General features: G+C 40.6%; 1 long non-coding RNA gene across 1 annotated transcript; it reads right to left on the reverse strand.

Annotated features, from left to right (window-relative positions):
• Positions 1-1,893: 1,893 nt before the first annotated feature.
• On the reverse strand, positions 1,894-4,684 carry LOC124881666. Its single transcript, XR_007041705.1, has 2 exons — positions 4,551-4,684; positions 1,894-2,223 (listed from the first exon to the last, which is right to left on the reverse strand). It is a non-coding gene; the product is annotated as an uncharacterized LOC124881666 (long non-coding RNA).
• Between the last annotated feature and the right edge of the window lie 16,244 nt (positions 4,685-20,928).

The following is a 20,928-nucleotide window of genomic DNA, read 5'->3' on the forward strand; positions in this document are numbered from 1 at the left end:
TCCCTCGGTTTAATTCTCTCTCTGACGCCAGTAGTTCGGCTGGGTCAAAGGCTGATGCTCGGATTAAAGTCCGACTCGCTAGACTGCACCTTGAGGCCCAAGAGAAGGCACAGCAAAGGCAGTTCCAACTAGAAATGAAAAGGTTGGAAATTGAAGCAGACACTGCCATAAAAATACGTCAGTTAGAGCTTGAATCTCAGACTAGAATTAATGTTCCTGCTTTTGCAGTAAACTCCTCTTCTGTTGGTTATTCCACTACTTCATTTCAAATTAGACCTTTCGATATTACCAAGTATGTTGCTCTAGTGCCTGAATTCCGAGAAGCGGAAGTAGATTGTTACTTCTCAGCTTTTGAAAAAATAGCACAAGCTTTGCAGTGGCCTCCTGAAGCCTGGTCACTTCTGTTGCAATGCAAACTGTATGGAAAAGCTCAAGAGGTTGTTGCAACTCTCCCTCTTGCAGACACCCTAGATTTTGAAAAGGTAAAGGCTGCCATCTTAAAAGCCTATGAACTTGTCCCCGAGGCTTACCGACAAAAATTTAGGTCTTTTAAGAAAAATCCCAGTCAAACTTATGTTGAGTTCGCTAGGGAAAAGGGAACTCTTTTTGACAGATGGTGTTCTTCTTGTAAAGTCTCAAACTTTCTCAGCTTAAAAGAGCTAATTTTGTTAGAGGAGTTTAAGACCTGTTTGCCTGAACACATTTCCATGCATTTAAATGAACAAAAAGTAGAGTCTTTGTCTGCTGCTGCTGTCCTTGCTGATGAGTATGTGCTTACCCACAAAACAATTTTTCAGTCCAATCCGAACAAAACTTCTGTTGTTAAGACGTGTGACACAGTCAAGCCCATACAATTGAAGGAAAACAGAGAGTGTTTTTATTGTCATAAAACAGGGCATGTCATTGCTAACTGTTTAGCTTTAAAACGGAAAACACAAACCTCTGTTCAGTCCCAACCGAAAGGTGTAGGACTCATTAAGAGAAAACCAAACATTGTAAGAGCTGAAGTTGACTGCACACCTGATCCCTGCTTCAACCCTTTTCTGTCAGATGCACTAGTTTCACTCACTGGACAGCCTGAAGATCAGTGTTCTATTCGCATTCTGCGTGATACTGGAGGTTCTCAGTCCATTATTTTAGCTGACACATTACCGTTTTCTGAACAGTCATCATGTGGATATAGTGCAATTCTACAGGGCGTAGAAATGGGTTATGTTCCTCGGCCTGTACATCTGGTACATTTAAACTCCAAAATAATCTCAGGAATTTTTCCTATTGCTGTCTGCCCAGCACTACCTATCAAAGGTGTCGCATTACTGTTAGGTAATGATATTGCTGGCGGTAAGGTAACTCCTGCATTAGAGGTTTTGGATGTACCACAAAACTTGGGAACTAGAGATAACAAGTCATCACCCAAAGTGAACCCAACTGGTGTACTAACTCGTGCACAAAAACATAAGAAAAAGGCTAAAAGTGATGATGTGGATTTGTCTGACAGTTTGTTTATGTCAGTGTTCTCAGGTGGTGGAGAATCTGACTCTGTTACAGAGGCTTCTGCAATTCCGGATTTGACTGGTGGGGATGCATTACAGACCCCTGATAGTGCTTTCCCAATCACTCGTGCTCACCTGCGCACTTCTCAGAGGTCGGATCCAACGTTAAAACCCTATTTTGAAGGTGTAGTAGGTCCTGATGCGGCCAAGGATGAAGGTGTATCTTTCTTTCTGGATGATGGAATTTTAATGCGTAGATGGTGTCCTGTTCTGCTTCCTGGTGCTGATTGGAACATAGTTTTACAGATTGTGGTTCCTTCCAGTTATCGAAAGAATATTTTATCATTAGCACATGAAAGTAAATGGTCAGGACACTTGGGTGTTTCAAAGACATACCAACTGATTTTGAAACACTTTTACTGGCCTGGATTAAAAACAGATGTGGTTAAATTCTGCCGCAGTTGCCACATATGTCAGATGGCTGGAAAGCCTAACCAGACCATACCAAATGCTCCGCTCCATCCAATTCCTGCAGTGAAAGAACCATTTGAACGCATCATTATGGATTGTGTGGGTCCTTTACCACGAACCAAATCTGGTAATCAGTTTTTACTTACCTTAATGTGCGCTTCCACTCGCTACCCTGAAGCCATTCCTCTCCGTAAAATCACTGCTAGTTCAATCATTAATGCCATGACCAGATTCTTTTCTACATTTGGTCTTCCAAGAACTGTACAGACAGATCAAGGTACAAATTTCAAATCGAAACTCTTTAGACAGGTTCTTAAAGAACTAGACATTAAACATGCTGTTTCTAGTGCATATCATCCTCAATCTCAGGGAGCTTTAGAACGTTGGCATCAGACTTTAAAGTCTATGCTGAAGAAATACTGCCTTGAGAATAAGAAAAGCTGGGATGAAGGTATCCCTTTTGTACTGTTTGCAGCTAGAGAATCCACTCAGGAATCATTAAGATTTAGCCCTGCAGAACTAGTGTTTGGTCATACTCTTCGCAGTCCACTAAAAATTCTGAAAGAGAAACTTTTGAACTCTGACACTTCCGCTCAGGAAAACATTTTGGATTATGTTTGTAAGTTTCGTGAGCGTTTGCATTCTTCCCGTGCAATTGCACAAGAGTTCCTTTGTGACTCTCAGAAATCAATGAAAAGGCGTTATGATCATTCTGCTGTTCTTCGTCACTTTCAGGTTGGCGACAAAGTTTTGGCATTACTGCCTATCCCTGGATCTGCTCTTGATGCCAAGTTCTCAGGTCCTTATGAGGTTAGTGATCAACTGAGTGACACTGACTATGTGATAAACACTCCTGAAAGGAGGAGAAAAACCAGAGTGTGTCACATAAACATGCTAAAACCGTACTACATTCGAACAACTAACCCAAATATGGACCAGAGTAAAGTAAAACCCAGTGGCAGTGCAGCCATAATTGTGACAGATGATGTTAGCTCTGAATCGGGTGAAGATGGTTTAACTCTTCGCTCCAGTTTTCACCAAAGTCCTCGTTTGCCCAATTCTGAAATGTTGAAAGAGTTTTCAAATAGTCTTACACATTTGCCTGAAAGCCAGCAAGATGATATTTTATCCCTGATGAGCAGTTTCCTATGTCTATTCAATGACATACCGACACGCACTACAGTACTTGAACATGACATTGATGTCGCTAGTGCTAAACCCATTAAGCAACATCCTTATAGAATAAATCCTGTTAAAAGAGCTCTAATGAACAGTGAGACAGAGTACATGTTGCAAAATGGATTTGCAAAACACAGTTCGAGTTCTTGGAGTTCTCCCTGTTTGCTTGAAATGAAACCCGATGGCACACCACGTTTCATTACCGATTACCGCAAGGTAAATTCTGTTACAGTTACTGACTCATATCCACTTCCTCGCATTGAGGACTGTGTAGATAATGTGGGAAATGCTCAGTATGTAAGTAAACTAGATTTATTAAAAGGATATTGGCAAGTACCCCTCACGAAGAGAGCTTCTGATATTTCTGCTTTTGTTACACCAGACCAATTTTTACAGTACAATGTGATGGCATTTGGGATGTGTAATGCCCCTGCAACCTTCCAACGCCTAGTAAACATTGTTTTGTCTGGTTTGTCTAACTGCAGTGCATACTTGGATGATATAGTAGTATATACTTCTACCTGGACAGAACACATAACTGTTTTAAAACAAGTGTTCACTCGCCTTGCTAAAGCTTCTTTGACCTTAAACCTCGCTAAATGTGACTTTGGGAAAGCCACAGTGACCTATCTTGGTAGACAGGTAGGCCAAGGGCAAGTGCGACCTTTAAAAGAAAAAGTTTCTGCCATTACTTCGTTCCCTGTGCCTTGCACTAGAAAGGCTTTACGCCGTTTTCTTGGTATGGCAAGTTATTATAGGAATTTCTGTCGCAACTTTTCCACTATTGTTCATCCTCTGACTGGTCTATTAAGTCCAAAAGTCAACTTTGTATGGACCCCAGAATGTCAACATGCTTTTGATAGCATTAAATCTCTGTTATGTCATGCTCCTGTACTCTCTGCTCCAGATACAGAAAGGCCCTTTAAACTTGAGGTTGATGCGAGTGCAGTGGGAGCTGGTGCTGTCCTCCTACAGGAAGGTAAAAATGGAGCTGATCATCCCATTTGTTATTTTTCTAGGAAGTTTAACAGAAGCCAGCTTAACTATTCCATCATTGAGAAGGAAGCCTTGGCTTTGCTTTTGGCTTTACAACACTTTGAGGTATACCTTGGATCCTGTCCTTCTCCAATTGTGGTCTACACTGACCATAACCCACTTGTCTTCCTAGCACGTATGTACAACCATAATCAAAGACTCATGCGTTGGGCTTTAATCATTCAAGACTTTAATCTGAACATCAGATACAAGAAGGGTTCAGCAAACATCTTGGCTGATGCTTTATCAAGACAGGAGTTATGAAAACAAGAGTTTGTTATTAAAATGTAAGTGAAGGGATGGACATTTTGTTTCACATTTTTAGGGGGGGGGGTGTTACGGCTGGTGGCCGTATGTGTGTTTGTTTTGTACCTTCATCAACAGACTGGCCAGCCGATGTCGCTGAAAAGCACCGTTTTCCTCCGTGCTATCGGTACCGCTGTTTCTGATAGGATCGGATTTCTTCTTCGCTGGATACCCTCTTCTTCGCTGTTCCTGACGGACTCTGATCTCCCTGCGTGCTCTGCACTCCTCCTACTGGACGTCTCCGGGAGTTCATGTTGGACTATTCATTTCCTGGTTCTTCTGAATTCGCCGCCAATCAAGAAGGGACTACATTATATAAACTCTCTGCACCTGCCACTAAAGGCAGCTGGTATTTGGACAGAACAGCTCGCCACTTCTGACTTTGGTGTTGTAAAATTTTGAAGCTTGGTTATTGTTGTATGCTTACCTGCTCGTTGGGAAGCTTGGTTATTTTTGTGTGCTCACCTGCTTGATGACTCCATCTTGGCTCAAAGGAGTCTCTTTAAAGTTGATTGGGCTTTGTCTTGATTTGTTTGTTTGCTTTTTGTTAGCAGGGACGTTTTTGATTTAGGAAACTGTTGAATTAGTTTGTCCCTCCTTTTGGGGGATTATTTTTAGTTAAATTACTGATGGTTGTGTATTTTGTTAAATTTATGGTTATTGTGTATTTTGGGTTTTACCCCTTTTTATTTTCAAACGGTTTGTACTTTAAGTATCCTCCTTTTGTTTGTTTTGTTAAAAATAACGGAAACTGAACTAAAAAGAAATAAATTACTCTTTCTTTCATTAAACCAACAACACCTGGTTTGAATGTTTACTTCCCCCTACCCCTAGACCGAGTGGGGTCGTAACAACTGTATAAATAATTTTTCAATCAGTGACCAGGAGAAACTTCAGTGGAAGTCCAAGATGATATTCAGCTCAGTCTTGTACAGGTTACCATGCGTTCCTTTCTTCTTTGGTTCTTCACCGAGGATCATCTACACTATTCTAGTTTTTATGAAGAAAAGGTAGCAACTTCCTTTGTTTGGATTCACTGCTTAGCAGCCAAGTGTCTTGGCAATATAAATAAATTATGTGCTGTGTAATCATACCTGCATTTCGACACAAACAGGCCTCTTTATCTCTCTGTTAGTACAGAAACAGTGTATTAGTGTCTGTGTTTAAAAAATGACACATTTAAATTTACTTACATAAAGGTGCAATGTGCTGCTTTTATAATGAATAGGATAAGAATAAGATGCTTACATGTGTGCTTCTATAGCAGCAGGCAGCTTAATTGAATTGGAGGTTTTCGAGTGTGTATTTGTTTGCATTATTTTCAGCTTGCCTGTGTGCATCAGCTTGCACAGCAGAGAGAAGACCAGGATCTCTGGGTTGTAGCTGTGCTGCTACAGTAGTAATGAGCTGCCTGGTGCCTCAGCATTTTTGATGAAGTCTTGCCTGTGATCCCTTCTCTATCTAATCCCTGCTGGCCAGGCTTCTAGCTGCCTTGCTCCCATTAGTGTAGCTTGTATCTAATGCAAGCTAAGGATCTCTAACATTAACTTTCTCTTGACTGTTTTAATAAAGGCTTGTGTCCCATAGTGAGGCTTTGAAAGCATTTCCATGCTAACAAACCCCTTGTAAAAGATGATGCATGTTTCAAAGTGCCCTAATGAGGTTGAGATACAATGTGAAGTGTGAAAAGAGGTACAATTCATGGTCCAACCATGGAGCAGCTTTTGGTGGATCTCATAAGTGTGTAAGGTCAGATCAGAAAGTAATGTGGAGTAACGTGTGCTCTTCCCAGCTGGATTATGTCTCTCAGAGCCTTCGCATTGGCCCATCTGTACACCCCCCATATTTGCAGAGCCTTGTGTCCTTCTTGCTAGATGAATTATTCATTTACCAATGCCCCGACTCATATCTGTGGAGACAGCAGCTCTCTTCTGCTTTTCAGGTGCATTAACATAACTTATTAGGGACCAAAGCTCTTTTAAGAATGTTTTAATCATGTTCACAGTTCTTTTTTTACATCTGTCGTCTATGTTTTTCTCCTTTCTATGTGAATGAAAATGTAATAGTATTAACTTCCATGTTGTCTTTCCCCTCTGACCTGTAGAGTTCCTGTCCACACACCTTGAGCCTTTTCAGTATTTGTCACACTACACTGACAAATGTCATTGCATTCCATTGGGATTTTATGTGATAGACCAACATAAAGGAGGGCACAAATATAAAGTGAAAGAATAACTTTTCATATTTTCACAAATACAAATCTGAAGTGATTTTTGCATTTGAATAAAGCCAAATACTCTGAAACCCCTAGATGAAGGTGCAACCAATTGCCTTGATAAGTTACCTAATAAGGAAATAGAGTGGCCTTGTGTGTAATTTAATCTCAGCATAATTCTAGCTTTTCTGTGAAGGTCTCAGGACAGCATAGTAAAGAGTAAGTATCACGACCAGAGACAGAGAACCCAAATTCAGCCAAACACAAAGTGATAAGTAAAAAGGTTTATTCAGTAACTAAGGATCAGAATGCAGGAGAACAGCAGTCAGCTTCCAGGAACCACTGAGGACAGAGAGACTAGTTAGTGGCTGAATAAAACTCAGGATTTGCAAAGAGTTAGATAAAGCCACTAATCTTCTCAGTCTGGGGATGAGGCACAGAATCCAGAGTTGGAAGTGATCCAGAGAGTTAATGAGGAAGCGTCCAACAGACTGAAGTCGGATTGCCGACTGATCCAAATCCTCCGAGGAATCAGCTGAAGGAACACAGAGAGCTGTGATTGTCCTCTTGACAATAATTCCAGGCGGACTTGAAAGCCAGGCGGGCTCAGGCTGAATAAACCAGTGGTTAGGCTGAGGCGTAAATCCAGGGACAGAAACAGGGTTAAATTTCAGGTCTAGAGGCATCAGACAAGGGGGAGGCAGAGGCATAAAACCAGAGGCAGAAAACAGAGTCGAAATCCAGAAATCCAATCCATCAGACAAGGAGCAGGCAGGCAAAATCCGTGAGGCAAGGCAAGGTCAGAGAACAAGATCAGTCAGGAAGGAACGCTGGATAACTACTCACAAATGTTTTCGAAAATCTGGCACCGTCTGCCTGTCAGATGGCTGTATATAACTGCAGCTCCACAGGTGTGTGGCATGACGGTGATTGTGCAGCAGCACAGCAGCAGACAGGTGAAGCAGATGAGTTGATTGCATGAGTGAGAGCAGAGCAGACAGACGGACCAGAATCATAACAGTACCCCCTCATCAAGGTCCGGCTCCGGACGGACCCCGAGGCTGATCAGGATGGAGGCGGTGGAAATCCCGAATGAGGGTTTTGTCCACGATGAATCGTGCAGGAATCCAGGACCTCTCCTCAGGACCATAGCCCTCCCAGTCAACCAGGTAACGTATGCCACGTCTCTGCCATCTGGACCGGATGATGCGCCGGACAGTGTAGACTGGGCCATCAGCAAGAAGCCGGGTGGGTGGAGGGGGCCCAGAGGTGGGCCCGAGACGGGACACCACATAGGGCTTGATCCGGGACACGTGGAAGGTAGGGTGAACTCTCATGGCACGAGGCAGACGTTAACAAACAGTCACAGGATTGATGATCTTGGATATGGGAAAGGGTCCCACAAAACGAGGGGCCAGCTTACAGGAGTCAACGAGGAGCGGGAGTTCCCTAGTGGACAGCCAAACCTTCTGTCCCACCTGGTAGCTTGGAGCAGGGACTCTCCGACGATTTGCTGTGCGTCCCTGCACCTCCAACATCCTGATCATGGACCTTCTTGCCTTTCTCCAGATGCACTGACATCTTAGGGCCGCTGTCTGAGCAGAAGGAACCTCAGCTTCTTTCTCCTGGACTGTGAACTAGGGTGGCTGAAAACCAAACACAACTTGGAAAGGAGATAACCCCGTGGGACTAGCTGGGAGGGTGTTGACAGCATATTCAACCCAGGGTAAATTTTGAGACCATTTTGTTGCGTCTGACTTACATAGTGCGCACAGTTTGGTCTCCACCTCCTGGTTGGCCCTCTCAGTCTGTCCATCTGACTATGGGTGAAATCCTGAGGACAAACTAACAGTAATCCTCAGCAAGGAACAAAACTCTTTCCAGAAACGTGACACGAACTGGGGCCCTCTGTCTGAGACAATGTCTGTGGGTATGCCATGAAGGCGAAAAACCTCACGTGCCAGAATGTCCCCCATTTCCTTGGCTGAAGGCAACTTCTTCAGAGGGACAAGGTGAACCATCTTAGAAAACCTGTTGATGACAGTTAGCAGAACTGTGAAGCCATCAGAAACTGGCAAACCTGTCACAAAGTCCATGGCTATGTGTGACCAGGGACGAGGAGGAATAAGTAGTGGATGTAACAGTCCAGCAGGAGGACGACGAGAAGACTTGGCTTGGAAACATTGAGTACAGGCCGTGACGTAATCTGTAACATCTTTGACAAGAAATGGCCACCAAAACTGAGTTCGGACCATCTGCAATGTCCTGCTGATACCAGGTTGACAGAACAGACGTGAATTATGGCATGAATTAAGTACCTTGGGTACGAGGCGCTCCGGAACAAAACACCGGTCAGGTGGGCATGAAGTTGGGATAGGGAGGTCTTTGGTGGCATCTCCAACCTCTCCTTTCAATTCCAACATGGTGAAAGAGAGTCTCACTGATTCCGGGAGAATAAACTCATCCTCCCCAGAGGCCTGTGACTCGGAGGGTTCCTGTATTCTGGACAGGGCATCCGGTTTGCCATTTTTGACTCCACGTCTGAAAGACAGAGAGAAGTTGAATCTTCCAAAAAATAAAGCCCACCTTGCCTGCCTGGGATTAAGGTGCTTCGCAGATCTCAGGTACTCCAGGTTCTTATGATCTGTCCAAACAAGAAACAGTTCCTTTGCCCCCTCTAGCCAATGCCTCCACTCCTCGAGAGCCAACTTGACTGCCAACAGTTCTCGGTCCCCCACATCATAATTGCGCTCTGCTTGGGACAAAGTCCTAGAAAAGAAGGCACATGGGTGAATACGATCATCAGAACCTCTTTGGCTTAGGACTGCTCCAACCCCAGTGTTTGAGGCGTCAACCTCCACTATGAACTGTTTATCAGGGTTAGGGGACTGTAGAACAGGAGCAGATATAAATAAACCTTTGAGCTTGACAAAAGCTCTTTCGGCCATCTTGTTCCACACAAACCTGGTCTTAGACGAAGTGAGAGCATTGAGAGGGGCTGCTACAAGGCTATAATTTCTGATGAAACGTCTGTAAAAATTAGCAAACCCCAGAAACCTTTTAAGTTGTTTGCGATCAGTAGGAGAAGGCCATTCCAAAACCGCCTTGACTTTGGAGGGGTCCACTATGAATTGGTCTGGAGAGATGATGAATCCTAGGAATGAAGTGGTGGTGGTGTGAAACTCACACTTTTCAGCTTTGACAAACAGATGATTTTGAAGAAGACGGAGGAGAACAGCCCGAACATGACTTCTGTGAGTTTCCAGATCCTGGGAATAAATCAGAATGTCGTCAAGGTAAACAAAAACAAACTGTTCAACCATACCCTTCAAGACATCATTCACCAATACCTGAAAAACTGCAGGAGCATTGGTTAAACCAAAAGGCATTACACAGTACTCATAGTGACCAGTGGGAGTGTTAAATGCCGTCTTCCATTCGTCCCCCTTGATGCGGACAAGGTGGTACACGTTTCTTAAGTCTAGCTTGGAGAAAATCTTGGCGCCTTGAATCTGGTCAAAAGCAGTGTTCATGAGTGGTAGAGGGTATTGATTCTTGATGGTGATGTCATTTAGTCCCTTGTAGTCGATGCATGGTCTCAAGGAACCATCCTTCTTCCCCACAAAGAAGAAGCCTGCCCCTGCTGGAGAAGAAGAGGGTCTGATTATACAAGCCTTTAGTGATTCATCGACGTACTTCCTCATGGCTTGGTTCTCTGTCCAGACAATGAATACAATCAACTCCTAGGGGGAGATGTGCCAGGTAGGAGCTCAATGGCACAGTCATAAGGTCTATGAGGTGGAAGTGCCGTGGCTCTGGACTTGTTGAAAACCTTAAAAGCATGATATTCGGGAGGCACCTTAGACAAATTGGGGTATGTCTCCTCAATGTAATTTTCCGGAATATTATCTGCGGTGGCAGAAGACAAACACGTGGTCGACCATGACTTAGCCCAGCCCAAAATCTCTTTGGTTTGCCAGTCAATGTGGGGGTTGTGCTTTTGTAACCAGGAGGCCCCTAAAACAATGGGTAGTTTAGGCGAGTTGATGATCCTGAAAGTCACTTCATCCAAATGGTTTCCCCCCAGTGTGAGTTTGATTACCTCTGTTTTGTAGTGTGAACTGTTGATACTATGACCATCCAAATCCAGGACATTACGGGTGTCAGACGTGGGATGGAGCTTGATGTTATGGTCCCTGGCGAACGACTCATCCATCAACTCTGTGTCCGCCCCTGAGTCAATGAACACTGACACCTTATGAGAAGTAGAAGACACTTGAATGGTTGCAGGAAATGAGCATGAGACAGATAGTTGGCTACGGCTCAGTAGAGTTCTCCTCACCTCTACTGAGCCTGGGCTTTTAACGGACACCTGAAGGCAACATGACCCTGTCCACCACAATAAAAACACAAGTTGTTCTTCCTACGTCGATCGTGATCCAGAAATCTTTGAACGACCCAACTGCATGGGCTCATGGTCATAACGGTGATCAGAAGGGGGTGGAAGACCCTTGGGTTCAAGGTGGGGAACAGGACTGTGAGCTGAGGAGGGTTTAACCTCCTTATGACGCCTCTCCCTACTCCTTTCTGTGAGACGTAAATCAATGCGGGTTGCCAGGTCCTCAAGTTGGTGAAGGGAGGCAGGGTAGTCCCGGGTAGTCAGTTCTTCCTTGATGTTCTTATTAAGACCTTGCATGATAGCATCCATTTGAGCATGCTCATTCCAAAAACTGTCAGCGGCCAACAAATGAAAGTCAATGATATATGATGTGACGCTTCTCTGTCCCTGTTTAATGGAGAGTAAACCTCTGGCAGCTTCACAACTGGGAAGAACTGGGTCAAAAACTGCTGTGCTGGCGATGGGTCCATCTTTTGACCAGATTTTGCTATCACGACCAGAGACAGAGAACCCAAATTCAGCCAAACACAAAGTGATAAGTAAAAAGGTTTATTCAGTAACTCAGGATCAGAAAGCAGGAGAACAGCAGTCAGCTTCCAGGAACCACTGAGGCCAGAGAGACTAGTTAGAGGCTGAATAAAACTTAGGATTTGCAAAGAGTTAGATAAAGCCACTAACCTTCCCAGTCTGGGGATGAGGCACAGAATCCAGAGTTGGAAGTGATCCAGACAGTTAATGAGGAAGCGTCCAACAGACTGAAGTCGGATTGTCGACTGATCCAAATCCTCCGGGGAATCAGCTGAAACTGTGACAGGAACACAAAGAGCTGTGATTGTCCTCTTGACAATAATTCCAGTTGGACTTGAGAGCCAGGCGGGCTCAGGCTGAATAAACCAGTGGTTAGGCTGAGGCATAAATCCAGGGACAGAAACAGGGTCGAATACCAGGGCTAGAGGCATCAGACAAGGAGCAAGCAGGCAGGCAAAATGCGTGAGGCAAGGCAAGGTATATATATATATATATATATATATATATATATATATATATATATATATATATATATATATATATAACTGCAGCTCCACAGGTGTGTGGCATGACAGTGATTGCGCAGCAGCACAGCAGCAGACAGGTGAAGCAGATGAGTTGATTGCATGAGTAAGAGTAGAGCAGGCAGACGGGCCAGAATCATAACAGCAAGGACCATGCCAAACAGGTCAAGGACAAAGTTGTAAAGTTGAAAGCAGAGTTAGGTTATAGAGTAATATCCCAAACTTTGAACATCTCACAAAGATCCATCACTAGAAAATGTAAAGTGTTTTGCACAGCTGCAAACCCACAAGGGCATGGCTGTCTACCTTAACTAATATTGTAAGCAAGGGGAACATCACCCAGAAAAGCAGCTAAGATGCCAATGGTAATTCTGGAAGAGCTGCAGAGATGCACAGCTTAGGCGGTAAACTATGTTAACACAAATCTGGCCTTTCAAGGGATGTGAGACTTTGGAGAAATAATTTAGACTGTAAAATCTTTCATCAGTCTATTGGTAATATCATTCATTCATTCAATCATTGCCTGTATGGCCTGTCCTTCAAATCTACTTACCTGTCACTACCCTCCATCAGAGGATGTTGACTTGTCATTAGCTGTATTCTACAGCTGTACTTGGAAGAAAAAGAAGTACAGAAATCAATAAAATAGTGCTCACTAGATTTTTTATCCTCTCGCCAAATATGTCCAAAACATTCTGTTTTATAGTATGTCCTGCATGGGGAGTTCAACATTATAAAATCTAATGCAAAATGTTACAAGGTTCAAAGGTTTGTAGAAAACGGTTCACACCCACATACATTTTGGGGATTGTTGTTTTAGGATGATATGAATACACTTTTGCCCATGCTCTGAGTGCAAATCAGAAGGGAAAATATTATTTTGATAAATATTTAACTTTTTAAATATTATTTCCTGAAGTAGAAATCACTAACCTTTTGGGCAACTGATTCTTAATTTTCTGTTACTTAGCCCTCACAGTGACTCACCGAATGGAGTTTTGGACTACCAAGATGGCATCGAGAAACGTTTATGGCCGTCTCAAAGTCAGAGGTGTCACATCCAGATTAGCGGTTCAGCTAACACATAGAAAATAGCTTGTATAGCAACCCATCTAGAGTCAACATGTACCTTTAAATATCATTAATAGAAATATTAATGTGTGTATGAGCGCTGGTGGCATGTTACGACTGGTCGCGATGCATACAGAATGATTCAACACAGCTGAAATGGAGTTTTGACGAAAATTCAACTTGGAAGACTCACCTCCACTTCCGGCTCCGTCTAACTACTCCACCATGTTCTCTGCTCCAACCAATCAGCTCCTGATCCACATTCCTCTTCAGCCAATCATCCCTCCAGGCTTTGCTTTAAAAGACCTTCATACACAGAATCTCCAGCTCTTCAGCTGAGCTTCGACCCTCCTCCACCCCATCTCCACCATCAGGCTTCAAGCGCCTTCCTACTCCCTTATCTCCTCAGGCCTTCACTATGCCACACAGATAAATTGGAGCAATTTATATTACTGGACCATCAGCGCTAAAACAACTCATTGAAGTAAATTTAGTTGTAACTTTAAACTGTAACTCAATACAAAAAACTAGCACCAATTTTCCCGGCCAGACACAACCTCTTACATGAACCCTTCTAATGAATAGTATGACAGGAGGTTCGAGGAGTAGTGAGTTGTGTGGCGGCCACTCTCAGTAGGAGCAGCGTCTGCTACAATGCTACGGTTTCAGTGCTGTTTCCTTCAGGCAGTGGGTAAAAATTACTTCATCTGGAACACTGCCTAGGGAATCTATGGCTCACATTCTATTCTGCAGGAACTCAGACAGAAAGGTTAAGGCAACTAGTCTAAGGCTGGGTTTACAGCAGACCATACTTAACTTTGTATTCGAAGATGCAGTCTGACTCGGTTAGCGGGATCCAGACATTCATGCGCATTTCCTCCAATATGCAACCTGTTGAGGCTGCAGGTAAAGAGGAAGAGATGCTGCTGTGCATAGTGTTGTAGCTCTGCGATGTCACGGAAATTTCAGCTGCAAAACTCCTCCTTCCTATGGGCTGCGTTGGGAGGATGGGTTAAAACTGTTCATTCTGGGATTCAGAGTTTTTACCAGTCATCCTTTACAAGGACAACTTTAGCAAGCAGTGTTCATAAGTGGTAGGCTATTGATATTTTCTGCAACTTTTGGGCTGAGCAAGGCTGTTTATTTATTTTTACCTGAAGATGCTGAACTTAACACACCTCATTATTGCAATGCCGTTTGCCAACATTTAGCAATGTCCTTGAAAGACTTTATCTAATGAATACCTAAAAAATGAATGTAAACTATTTTATATTGGGACTACTATTACTATAATTATAAATTTATTCTGAATAAATTTAGCATTGAGCTACTTCTTCAAAAGAGTGAACTTGTAACTTAAAGGTTGTACAGCAGCCATGTTCTGTAATTGTAACTTGAGCTGAAAATTTTAATTATAATGAGTTATATATAAAAACATAAACATGAACTGTTACTTCTCTGGCAAGCAGAAGCTTCGAAATGTGGTAGATCTAGTCTCACCGAAAGTTTATAGCCACCTCATTTACGATAGGGACAGTTTGCACTTATTAAAGATAATTATCAGACAAAGTATTAATTTGACATTTTGATACAAAGAAATAATGCCAGGCTTTCATTTACGTTGTGTACGGTGCCTGTTAAAATGATAGAATTGTGTGATGTAAAAAGGCTACCATGGTCAAGTGTCCACACCCTACTTTGTTGAAGTATACTTTGTTGTTGTTTTTTTTGCCACTCAAGCTTTCGAATGTTTTCCAAATCTATCACATTGTGAGAACATCTCCTGTCTACAGTGTTCTTCAGGTGATCCCACAGATTTTCTTTCAGATTTAGTTCTGGACTTTGGCTAGGGCATTACAAAACTTAAAGCTTTCTTGCATAAGTCATTCCTATATTGAAACTGACCAGTTTGAATCATGTTACCAGTTTTAGCAATTTGGTAATTATTGATGACTGCTTTCACAGTCCCACAGTGTATATATAATGTTGAGTTTTTTTGTATACTGTTATACTCTTTTCATACTCTGCTGAATATCTTTGCAAAGAGATCATTTTGATGATTTGTAACTTATCTGCAAATTGTAGCTTTAGCTAAAAGATGCAAATGTGACATTGTCAACAAAGTCCTAGAAAGGCAGCTGAAATTTACAGTAATCATGTTCTCCACAGTTGATGGCAAATGTAAACTCAAGAAAAGTAAAGGCTGAAACTGAAAGAAAAGATGCTTCAACATTGACTTAAAGGAGGAAAAGAGTACAAGCCTAAAACACAACACATACCATCATGCAAATGACTCAAAAAACCGAACACATGCCAAAAACTGTTAAAGAAAGGAATTTAATGTTTACAGAGGAAAACAGTAAATGAGGATTACTACTTGAATCAGAATCTAAATGCATGAAAATACTTAAGGTACAGAACACAAACAAGCACAAGGTGTCTCCAAACAAAGAAGTTAATTTTAGTTTGAATGCTAAGAGTGACAGAACCACAAATAAATCAAAATAAAAATCTAAAATGCCAAGGTTCAGGGCAGGGTGTGCCTGTTATGGCAGCCTGGTTATTTCAGCTTTTGTTTATTTTTTTACTTTTATTGTTTTATTGTTTTAAGTCAAATTTTGTGTTGGAAATGTTTTACAATATTTTGCAAAGTTGAATTTTCTACATCACAAACAAAACTGTCTTTATATTTACTTTTTTAAGCTACTGTACTGTATATTGCATTATTCCTATTTTTAAAAATATCTATTATACAATTCATTTTTAAGCAGCAATAAAAAGAAGTGGTACTTCTTATCTTCAGTAGGTTAAATTACAGTAATGGTATCTTTGTGGTTTCTGTAAAAGCAACTGGTAAACAACCAGTCTTTAAATTCCCCTTCTTCCCTGGTTGTAAAAGGACAACATGGTAAATGGACTGAACTTACATAGCACCTTTCCACATTCACACACCAATATGCAATTTGAGGTTAAGGGCACATCAACATGCGGCAGAAGGATGCTAGAATCGAACCCTCAACCCTCAGTTTGCAAGACAAGCACTCATCTCAATGAGTCACAGTCAGTTTTCCATAAAAGGAAATTTGTTTTTAGTCTACAGGGCACCAAATGGCCTTAAATCTTGATTTGACTTCAACGGTTTTTGTTTCAATGAAACACTTTTAATTGTCATTTGTATGAATGGTGCTACACATGTAAACCATGCTTTGCCTTTAAAAGACAGCAACTAATCAGTGTGTTGCTTTTCTGTATAGCTGGCTTTCTATACCTTGGGAACTGTTTAGACAAATAACAATGCAGCAGAATAAATAAAAAAAAGTTTCATAACTTTGGTAACAACCTTGAGTCAGTAAAGCATTTGCTGCAACTATTTATCTTAACTGGCCTCATAAGCTTGCAGCCCAAACAACAAACAATTTGTATTTTTTCCAGCACCATATTTGACAAGTCAGGATTCTTTTTACTGGTCAATATTGACATTCTTGCTATTATACTCGTGGGACCAATATGTTATGCTTGCCATGGCACGTCTGTTGCTCTTTTCTGTCAGTTTCTCAGCTCCACGCATTTGATACTGATTCAGGCCATTAACTCACTCTAAACAAATTTTCAACAACCATCATTTTCTGTATTCAACTTTATATCAGCAGAAACACTGAGTCACCCTCGGTAACCTCTGTAAAAATACAAAACCCACGGAGAGGAACTGGAAATGTTGTTAGCAACAGACTTTAAATTGTGTGTGATAAATTCACTGAAGCTTATAGGAAATAACAAATACATTTATGAAATAAATATTAATATTATTATTTAATAATAAAAAAAAAACATGAAAAGGAAATAAAAAACAAAAAGGCGACTTTATACTCAGCTTTTATTAGACCAATAAAACCTCTCAAGGGGGTAGCCAGAAATAAAATATTTGATGTGTTCTAATGAAGATGTCTTTATTTCAATCTTGGTGCCTATAGCTATTGTGTGCTTTATGTCTGGCTGTAACTTGGTTTTAATGGGGCTCCATCACACCATTATATTTCTGTAAATTAGCTCTATGGGTCTGCACAAGTCACAGAAACGTCCTCACTCCATTTTGTAAATTGTCACACACGCAGAGCGAGAAGGGTCCTTCAGAAATAATTAGTTTGTCTCATGCTGTCAGGAGCAAAAATGCAAATCAAGGTCCAACATCTTGCTATGTGATAATTTATCGATCTAGACAGACAAGATAACATCCAATTTACTAATAGAGTCTGACTGAATGGGGCACCTCAGAGGAGGTAAGACAAACTAAAGCTTTTTTTGTCAAATCCAGGAGATTGTTTTTTCTTTCAGTATAGGTGCTCTGAACTATGCTGACTGAAATGTTATTTTTCCTCACATATTGAAAAGATAGCGGTACACCCCTTTACAGTAGATTAGATGCAAACTGTTTTGCACACAACATTTTCCCGACAAGCTTAGCGAGAATATCATGTTTCCTCATCCCCTGTCTTTTTATATAAATCGTGTCTTTTGGGGTCAGAATGTAAAGTTAAAAGAAAACCTCTTGCAAACGTAGTGATGTGAATTACTCATCTCTGCTTGTGGGAAACACTTGCAAAGCTTCAAAACTATATAACAAAATTAGATTTAAAGTTCATGTCAAATGAGGAGGACTTGTCTGGCTTACTATTATACAGGTCATGGATCTGTGAAGCTGTGTCTTAACAACTATCTTCAAGTCTTTGAAACCAAACAAAATGCAAATATGTTCTATTTTTCTTCCATGAGCATGCAGTACAAATGTTTTTCAATAAAATTGTTTGTTGTTCTGTATGCTAAGTTATTTTTAAAAAGGTCAGTTCTTAGGTGGAACAGGAGAAAATAATTTAGAAACACCAAACACCTTTTTGTAAGATAAAAAAAGTGCTTTCACTCTCTTCTTTAGGTTATGTGACAGTACTTATTCAGCAGCATCACCAACTGGCCTTAGCAGAAGCTGAAGCCTAAAAGCTGCTTTTGATAGGAAGGTTTTTTCATAGGTTTACTTCTGAATTAATTTTTTTAAGATTTCATACACTGGTGAAGATGACGGCATTTATGAACAACATTAAGTATATGTTTAAGCCTTCTTTATAAAACAATAGGGTGAACTAATGATTTTACATGATAAATATATCTAATTTATCTTTTTCCCATATTCCTCAATACCAATATGCACATTGTTATGTCATATTAAATTCAAGTTGTCCACCATAAATAGCTTGGTGTACTTGTGTAATATGATCATGTTTGATATGATATCAGCAAAACATGATCTACAATGCCATGTAACAGCATTCATACTGTTAAACTTTAAAAAAAGGTGTCACTTTGCAACCACAAACTTACATCTTTTCGAGATTTTATGTGATATACCAGCCTAAAGTAGCGTGTAACCTTGAAGTTGAAGGAAAATAACATAATAAAATCTGAAATGTATGCTGTATATATGTATTCAGCCCACTTTGACCTGAGCGCAACAACCAATTGCCTTCACATTGACTCCACCTGGGTGTAATTTCATCTTAGTACACTGTGTACAGTGTAATATATTATTTATTAAAAAGCTTATTCATTTCTCCTTTTTCCTGATTTGTAAAGTCTGCTCTAAGGGAATATGCTTCAATTAAAATTTTTACCTTTGTTTTTAAACACCAAATATTTGTTGTTGATAGAAGTACAAAAGAACCATCTTGTTCTCTGAATTGTAAATTAAGGCACAGGTGCACCACAATGAAAACAAACTATCCCTCCCACATTATGAAAAGACTTGCTAAAAGGACAAGCAAAGCAGAGGCACTGTTTTAAGTATGTTGAGGGAAATCATGCAATTCAAAGAAAAACAATGTTAATAATTTAATTTAGCTGAATAATAAATAACCCTTTACGCCTGTGGCTTTTACAGATTTTCCGCCGATCAAAAGTACCTGTAAAAAGTGCCTTGTAAACATCTTCCTCCTTGAACATTTTCACATTTTGTAAAGTTCAATTTCAATATATTTTAGGGGTATTTTATTCATAGACCAAATCAAAGTATTGCAGAATGCTGAATTGGAAGGAAAATTATACATGATTTTCAAACATCTTTACAAAAGAATGTCTAGGAAATTATGCTGTTCAATATATTCAGCTTCCCTAAGCCTTTAACATATGTAATTAAAGCTGCAAGGCTTTTTGGGGTTCCCCAGCATTGCACTAAAAGATTTGGCCATTCTTCTTTGCAAAATAGTTTAAGCTCAGTCAGATTTGACGGAGAGCATCTGTGAGCATCCGTTTTTCAAATTGTATGACCATTTTTTTTTACATTGACTTAGGTCCAGTCTTTGATTAGGCCATTCTAACATTCCTTGATCCAAACCACATAGCTCTGCAATCTCATGATATCCTATTAAACTGGCCAAATTGCTGATAATTTTAGAATGTTTTCTGTATAATGTCATGAAATATCTGCATAGAATTTTCACAGAATAACAATAGTAATAACAATAGTACATGGAATCCCTTGTTCTATTTTGTATAAGCTTCGCCTTTCAAGGCTAGCAGGTTTATCGCTTCATGCACTTGCAAATACTAAAAACTTTAGTCAACCCCAGTATTGTTTACGTAAACAATAATGAAAACAGTTATTTAGTTGACTGCCCTCTTTTCATGGAGATAACGAGACGATGACGAGCTGAATGAGTTTTCATTGACGAAACGAAAATGTTAGTGGATGGTCTCTGAGATGATTAAAATGCATTACATTTCTGCCTTTTGTGCACGTAATCTGTATCATCAATGCTACTCCAGCCTTTCTTTGATTGGTAAAGCCCACCACCACAATGAGTTTATTAATTCGTTAATGGACCCTGATGGTTGCAGCCCGTTCTACAAATAGTTTTGAACTTGAACACACTTTTGAACACATTGGGTTGGAAAAAAAATAGTTTTGGGCTGGTTGCTAAAATTTGGGCTGCTTTTTACAACACTTAGCAGGTTTTAGAAAGTATTTTTAGAAAAATTATATCAATATAGTTATTGTGTTGTGCCAGAGAAGTGCAAACGTACAAATTTGTATCATTAGTTCATTTATTTTAAAATGTAGAGAATCTGTCAATCTTGACATCATCAATCAGTGATAGTCATTTGTTAGTCAAGTGCCACTGTAAACCGTATTGGTTAATGTCAATTGAAAATGAGTCTAATTGGTTTAAGAGTTCAACTAAGCTACACTAAGGTGTATTGGCTTAAAGCCCTTTACCTTTGGGTTTTGACTTAAAAGTAAAGGGAGTATATGTTGAGAGACAGCATGCTGAAGGGGGAAAATACAAAGAAATATACATAAAGCAATGGCAAGCTGATCCGGACTTAATATCGTGGATTGCACCGGTCCTAGAGGATGACTCAAAAGCTTGTTGTAATTATTATAATACACAAACCCAAGATAAACTTCATAAATTGAAAAAAGATGGATCTGCATTCTTTATGAGTTTCAAGAGTGGTTGAGATTTGGCCACTATAAACCACAAAGATACATCAAAAGAAAAAAAAAAAAAACTTTGAAAACTACAGCTTCAACAATGTGGAAGAAGGCCCAGCAGAGACTGTACTTCCTGTGGCAACTCAAGCAATACAACAACCTACCTTCAGGTCAGGCAAAAACATATACATATATTTTCGTTGTCCGATGAGCTAACCCCTCCCTCC

The sequence above is a fragment of the Girardinichthys multiradiatus genome, chromosome 15 (assembly GCF_021462225.1).
Source record: "Girardinichthys multiradiatus isolate DD_20200921_A chromosome 15, DD_fGirMul_XY1, whole genome shotgun sequence".
NCBI classification, from domain to species: Eukaryota; Metazoa; Chordata; class Actinopteri; order Cyprinodontiformes; family Goodeidae; genus Girardinichthys; species Girardinichthys multiradiatus.